The sequence below is a fragment of the Arachis ipaensis genome, chromosome B8 (assembly GCF_059453495.1).
Source record: "Arachis ipaensis isolate K30076 ecotype BB chromosome B8, ASM5945349v1, whole genome shotgun sequence".
In the NCBI taxonomy this organism is placed as follows: Eukaryota; Viridiplantae; Streptophyta; class Magnoliopsida; order Fabales; family Fabaceae; genus Arachis; species Arachis ipaensis.
The window spans coordinates 129,173,192-129,179,138 of NC_142443.1; the positions used below are offsets into that span (position 1 = coordinate 129,173,192).

The 5,947-nt window shown below is 36.5% G+C and overlaps 1 non-coding gene across 1 annotated transcript; it reads right to left on the bottom strand.

Moving 5' to 3' along the window:
- Positions 1 to 4,850: 4,850 nt before the first annotated feature.
- On the bottom strand, positions 4,851 to 4,958 carry LOC148549830 (small nucleolar RNA R71). The gene has a single exon (XR_015897502.1). It is a non-coding gene; the product is annotated as a small nucleolar RNA R71 (small nucleolar RNA).
- Positions 4,959 to 5,947: the final 989 nt, after the last annotated feature.

Consider the following 5,947-nt stretch of genomic DNA (forward strand, 5'->3'; position numbering starts at 1 on the left):
AGAGAAAACTTTCAATGTAATTGAAGAATGAAATTAAAAATGAATTAATTTCACACTTCCCTTTTGCTTAGTAACGTGTGATAGTAATGATGGCAATCAAATCAATTCTCACTTTCTCTTTCATGTTTCCAATACTATTAATGCAAGTTAAATGAATTTGAAATCCATCAAAGAGTGAAAGTGGCATCCGTTGAAAGCATGCAACCTTTGCTTTCTCTCTTTTTCAATTTTGGACCAAGCTTGTTGGTCTTTCACCAAAGGATTTAATTTGGGCTTACACAATAATTCCTGGCCCAATTCACATGATAATAATTTCAGCCACATATTCTTAAACATTTTTGCACAAGGCTGAATTTTAGCCAAGCATTTTGGGCTTTCATTTTTTCTTATGCCCAAAAACAAGATCTACAAGCAACAAAATTATTAATTAACAAATGTGAATTAAAATTCAAATTAATAATTTTGTGATTAATCATTTTAATAATGTTTGATCATCATCAAATTAATTTGGAGTTTTCCAAACTCATCACACCATGTGGATCTTTTAGATATTTTATGGTCCTAATAGACGCATCTTCGAGATGGTCACATATGTGCTTATTGTCTTCTCGCAAGCTGGCGTTTGCGAGATTACTTGCTGATGAGCGGATAATTTATACGCTTTTTGACATTGTTTTTAGTATGTTTTTAAGTAGGATCTAGTTACTTTTAGGGATGTTTTTAATATATTTTGTGTTAAATTCACATGTCTGGACTTTACTATGAGTTTGTGTGTTTTTCTGTGATTTCAGGTATTTTCTGGCTGAAATTGAGGGACTTGAGCAAAAATCAGATTCAGAGGTTGAAAAAGGACTGCTGATGCTGTTGGATTCTGACCTCCCTGCACTCAAAGTGGATTTTCTGGAGCTACAGAACTCGAAATGGCGCGCTTCCAATTGCGTTGGAAAGTAGACATCCAGGGCTTTCCAGAAATATATAATAGTCCATACTTTGGCCAAGAATAGACGACGTAAACTGGCGTTCAACGCCAGCTCTCTGCCCAAATCTGGCGTCCAGCGCCAGAAAAGGATCCAGAACCAGAGTTGAACGCCAGAAATGGATCAAAACTTGGCGTTCAACTCCACAATTGGCCTCTGCACGTGTAACACTCAAGCCCAAGCCCAAGCACACACCAAGTGGGCCCCGGAAGTGGATCTATGCATCAATTACTTACTCATGTAAACCCTAGTAACTAGTTTATTATAAATAGGACCTCTTACTATTGTATTAGGCATCCTGGATCGTATTTGGATCCTGTGATCTCGTTTAGGGGGCTGGCCATCTCGGCCATGCCTGGACCTTTCACTTATGTATTTTCAACGGTAGAGTTTCTACACTCCATAGATTAAGGTGTGGAGCTCTGCTGTTCCTCAAAGATTAATGCAAAGTACTACTGTTTTCTATTCAATTCTTCTTATTTCGCTTCTAAGATATCCATTCGCACCCAAGAACGTGATGAAGGTGATGATTATGTGTGACGCTCATCATCCTTCTCCCTTATGAACGCGTGCCTGACGAACACTTCTGTTCTACATGAATTAAGCTAGAATGAGTATCTCTTAGATCTCCTAACCAGAATCTTCGTGGCGTAAGCTAGAATGATGGCAGCATTCAAGAGAATCCGGAAAGTCTAAACCTTGTCTGTGGTATTCCGAGTAGGATTCAATGATTGAATGACTGTGACGAGCTCCTAACTCGCGATTGCAGGGCGTTAGTGACAGACGCAAAAGGATAGTAAATCCTATTCCAGCATGATCGAGAACCGACAGATGAATAGCCGTGCCGTGACAGGGTGCGTGAGCATATTATTCACTGAGAGGATAAGATGAAGCCATTGACAAGGGTGATGCTTCCAGACGATTAGCCGTGCCGTGACAGGGCATTGGATCATTTTCCCGTGAGATGACCGAAAGTAGCCGTTGACAGTGGTGATGTATCACATAAAGCCAGCCATGGAAAGGAGTAAGACTGATTGGATGAAGATAGCAGGAAAGCAGAGGTTCAGAGGAACGAAAAGCATCTCCATTCGTTTATCTGAAATTCCTACCAATGAATTACATAAGTATCTCTATCCCTTTTATTGTTTATTTTAAATCTAATAAAATATCATGTTTAAATCCGCCTGACTGAGATTTGCAAGGTGACCATAGCTTGCTTCATACCAACAATCTCCGTGGGATTCGACCCTTACTCACGTAAGGTATTACTTGGACGACCCAGTGCACTTGCTGGTTAGTTGTATCGAAGTTGTGACAATTAGGAATTAAGATCAGAGCACCAAGCTTTGGAGCCATTACCAGGATTTGTTTGAGCCTGGAGATCACAATTTCGTGCACCAAGTTTTTGGCGCCGTTGCCGGGGATTGTTCGAGTTTGGACAATTGACGGCTCATCTTGTTGCTCAGATTGTGTAACTTTCTTTTCGTTTTCTTTTCAAAAATTTTTCAAAAAAAAAAAAATTTTCAAAACTTTTCTCATCTGTTTTCGAAAAAATTAAAAATGTTTTCAAAAATAATTTTTTTCAGAATTTTTAAGAATGAATTCTAGTGTTTCATGATGATTTGTTGAATCCTGGCTGGCTGTAAGCCATGTCTAATCTTTTGGACTGGGGTTTCAACTTACCATCCCAAATGAAGAGATTCTCACACACTTAGTTGCTCTATACATGAAAAGTATCCATATCTGCTGAAGCTTGGCTGGCCATTGGCCATGTCTAGTGTTTTGGACCAGAGCTTTCATTGAAAGCTTGGCTGGCTAGTGAGCCATGTCTAATTCCTGGACCGAAGCTTTAGACTAACATGGCAAGATTCCTGGAATTCATGTTAAAAATTTTGGAATTCTTATTTTTCTTTTTCATATAATTTTCGAAAAAATCCAAAAAAATTAGAAAATCATAAAAATAAAAAATATTTTGTGTTTCTTGTTTGAGTCTTGAGTCACATTATAAGTTTGGTGTCACTTGCATATGCATCTTGCATTTTTTTTCGAAAATATCATGCATTCATAGTGTTCTTCATGATCTTCAAGTTGTTCTTGGTAAGTCTTCTTGTTTGATCTTGATGATTTTTTGTTTTGTGTCTTTTCATGTTTATCATATGCATTCTTGAATTCTTAGTGCGTAAGCATTAAAGAATTCTAAGTTTGGTGTCTTGCATGTTTTCTTTGCATTAAAAATTTTTCAAAAATATGTTCTTGATGTTCATCATGACATTCAAAGTGTTCTTGGTGTTCATCTTGACATTCATAGCATTCTTGCATGCATCACATGTTTTGATCTAAAAATTTCATGCATTGCATTTTTTTGTGTTTTTCTCTCTCATCATAAAAATTCAAAAATCAAAAAAATATCTTTCCCTTTTTTTTCTCTCATCAAATTCGAAAATTTGGATTGACTTTTTCAAAAATTTTTAAAAATCAAGTTGTTGCCAATGAGTCAAATCAAATTTTCAATTTGAAAATCTTATCTTTTTCAAAATCTTTTTCAAAAATCAAATCTTTTTCAAAATTCTTAGTTATTTTCGAAAATTCCAAAAATATTTTTCAAAAAAATCTTTTTCTTATTTTTATACCAAATTTTCGAAAATAACATAATCAATTAATGTTTTGATTCAAAAATTTGAAGTTTGTTACTTGCTTGTTAAGAAAGATTCAAACTTTAAGTTCTAGAATAATATCTTGTGATTTCTTATGAATCAAGTCATTAATTGTGATTTCAAAAATCAAATCTTTTTCAAAACTAATTTTATCATATCTTTTCAAAAATATCTTCTTATCTTATCTTTTTCAAAAATATCTTTTCAAAATATCTTTTCTAACTTCCTAACTTCTTATCTTTTCAAAATTTGTTTCAACTAACTAACTAACTTTTTGTTTGTTTCTTAACTTTTTCAAAACTACCTAACTAACTCTCTCTCCCATTTTTTCGAAAATATCTTCCCCCTTTTTCAAAATTTCTTTTTAATTAACTAATCATTTTTATTTTTAATTTCAAAAAAAAAATCGAAAAATACTAACAATTTTTCAAAAACCATTTTTTAAAAATCACTAACTCTTTTTCAAAATAATTTTCGAAAATTATCCCTCCCCCATCTCATTCTATTTATTCATTCATATCCTAACATCTCATTTCATCTCTCTTCCATCCTCACAGTTGTGTTTCTTCCATTATATTACATTCTTTGTCTCCCCCTCTTCTTCCACTCACACAGGGATCCCTATACTGTGGTATAAAGGATCTCTATTATTATTATCATTTTTCTGTCCATTCTTCCTTATCATATGAGCAGGAGCAAGGATAAGAACATTCTTGTGGAAGCAGATCCAGAACCTGAAAGGACTCTGAAGAGAAAATTAAGAGAAGCTAAAATACAACAATCCAGAGATAACCTTTCAGAAATTTTCGAACAGGCAGAGGAGATGGCAGCCGAAAATAATAATAATGTAAGGAAGATGCTTGGTGACTTTACTGCACCTAATTCCAATTTACATGGAAGAAGCATCTCCATTCCTGCCATTGGAGCAAACAACTTTGAGCTGAAACCTCAATTAGTTTCTCTGATGCAGCAGAACTGCAAGTTTCATGGACTTCCATCTGAAGATCCTTTTCAGTTCTTAACTGAATTCTTGCAGATATGTGATACTGTTAAGACTAATGGAGTAGATCCTGAAGTCTACAGGCTCATGCTTTTCCCTTTTGCTGTAAGAGACAGAGCTAGATTATGATTGGATTCTCAACCCAAAGACAGCCTGAACTCTTGGGATAAGCTGGTCACGGCTTTCTTAGCCAAGTACTTTCCTCCTCAAAAGCTGAGCAAGCTTAGAGCTGATGTTCAAACCTTCAGACAGAAAGAAGGTGAATCCCTCTATGAAGCTTGGGAAAGATACAAACAGTTGACCAAAAAGTGTCCTTCTGACATGCTTTCAGAATGGACCATCCTAGATATATTCTATGATGGTTTATCTGAGCTATCAAAGATGTCACTGGACACTTCTGCAGGTGGATCCATTCACCTAAAGAAAACGCCTGCAGAAGCTCAAGAACTCATTGACATGGTTGCTAATAACCAGTTCATGTACACTTCTGAAAGGAATCCTGTAAGCAATGGGACGCCTATGAAGAAGGGAGTTCTTGAAATTGATACTCTGAATGCCATATTGGCTCAGAACAAAATATTGACTCAGCAAGTCAATATGATTTCTCAGAGTCTGCATGGAATGCAAGCTGCATCCAACAGTACTCAAGAGGCATCTTCTGAAGAGGAAGCCTATGATCCTGAGAACCCTGCAATAGCAGAGGTAAATTACTTAGGTGAACCTTATGGAAACACCTATAACTCAACATGGAGAAATCATCCAAATTTCTCATGGAAGGATCAAAAGCCCCAACAAGGCTTTAATAATGGTGGAAGAAACAGGTTTAGCAATGGCAAACCTTTTCCATCATCACTCAGCAACAGACAGAGAACTCTGAACAAAATGCTTCTAATTTAGCAAATCTAGTCTCTGATCTAAGGCCACTGTAAGTTTCATGAATGAAACAAGGTCTTCCATTAGAAATTTGGAAGCACAAGTGGGCCAGCTGAGTAAAAGGATCACTGAAATCCCTCCTAGTACTCTCCCAAGCAATACAGAAGAGAACCCAAAAGGAGAGTGCAAGGCCATTGACATAAGTGCCATGGCCGAACCTGTGAGGAAAGGAGAGGACGTGAATCCCAAGGAGGAAGACCTCCTGGGATGTCCAGTGATCAATAAGGAGCTTCCTTCTGGGGAATCAAAGGACTCTGAGGCTCATCTAGAGACTATAGAGATCCCATTGAACCTCCTTATGCCCTTCATGAGCTCTGATGAGTATTCCTCTTCTGAAGAGAATGAGGATGTCACTGAAGAGCAAACTGCCAAGTTTCTTGGTG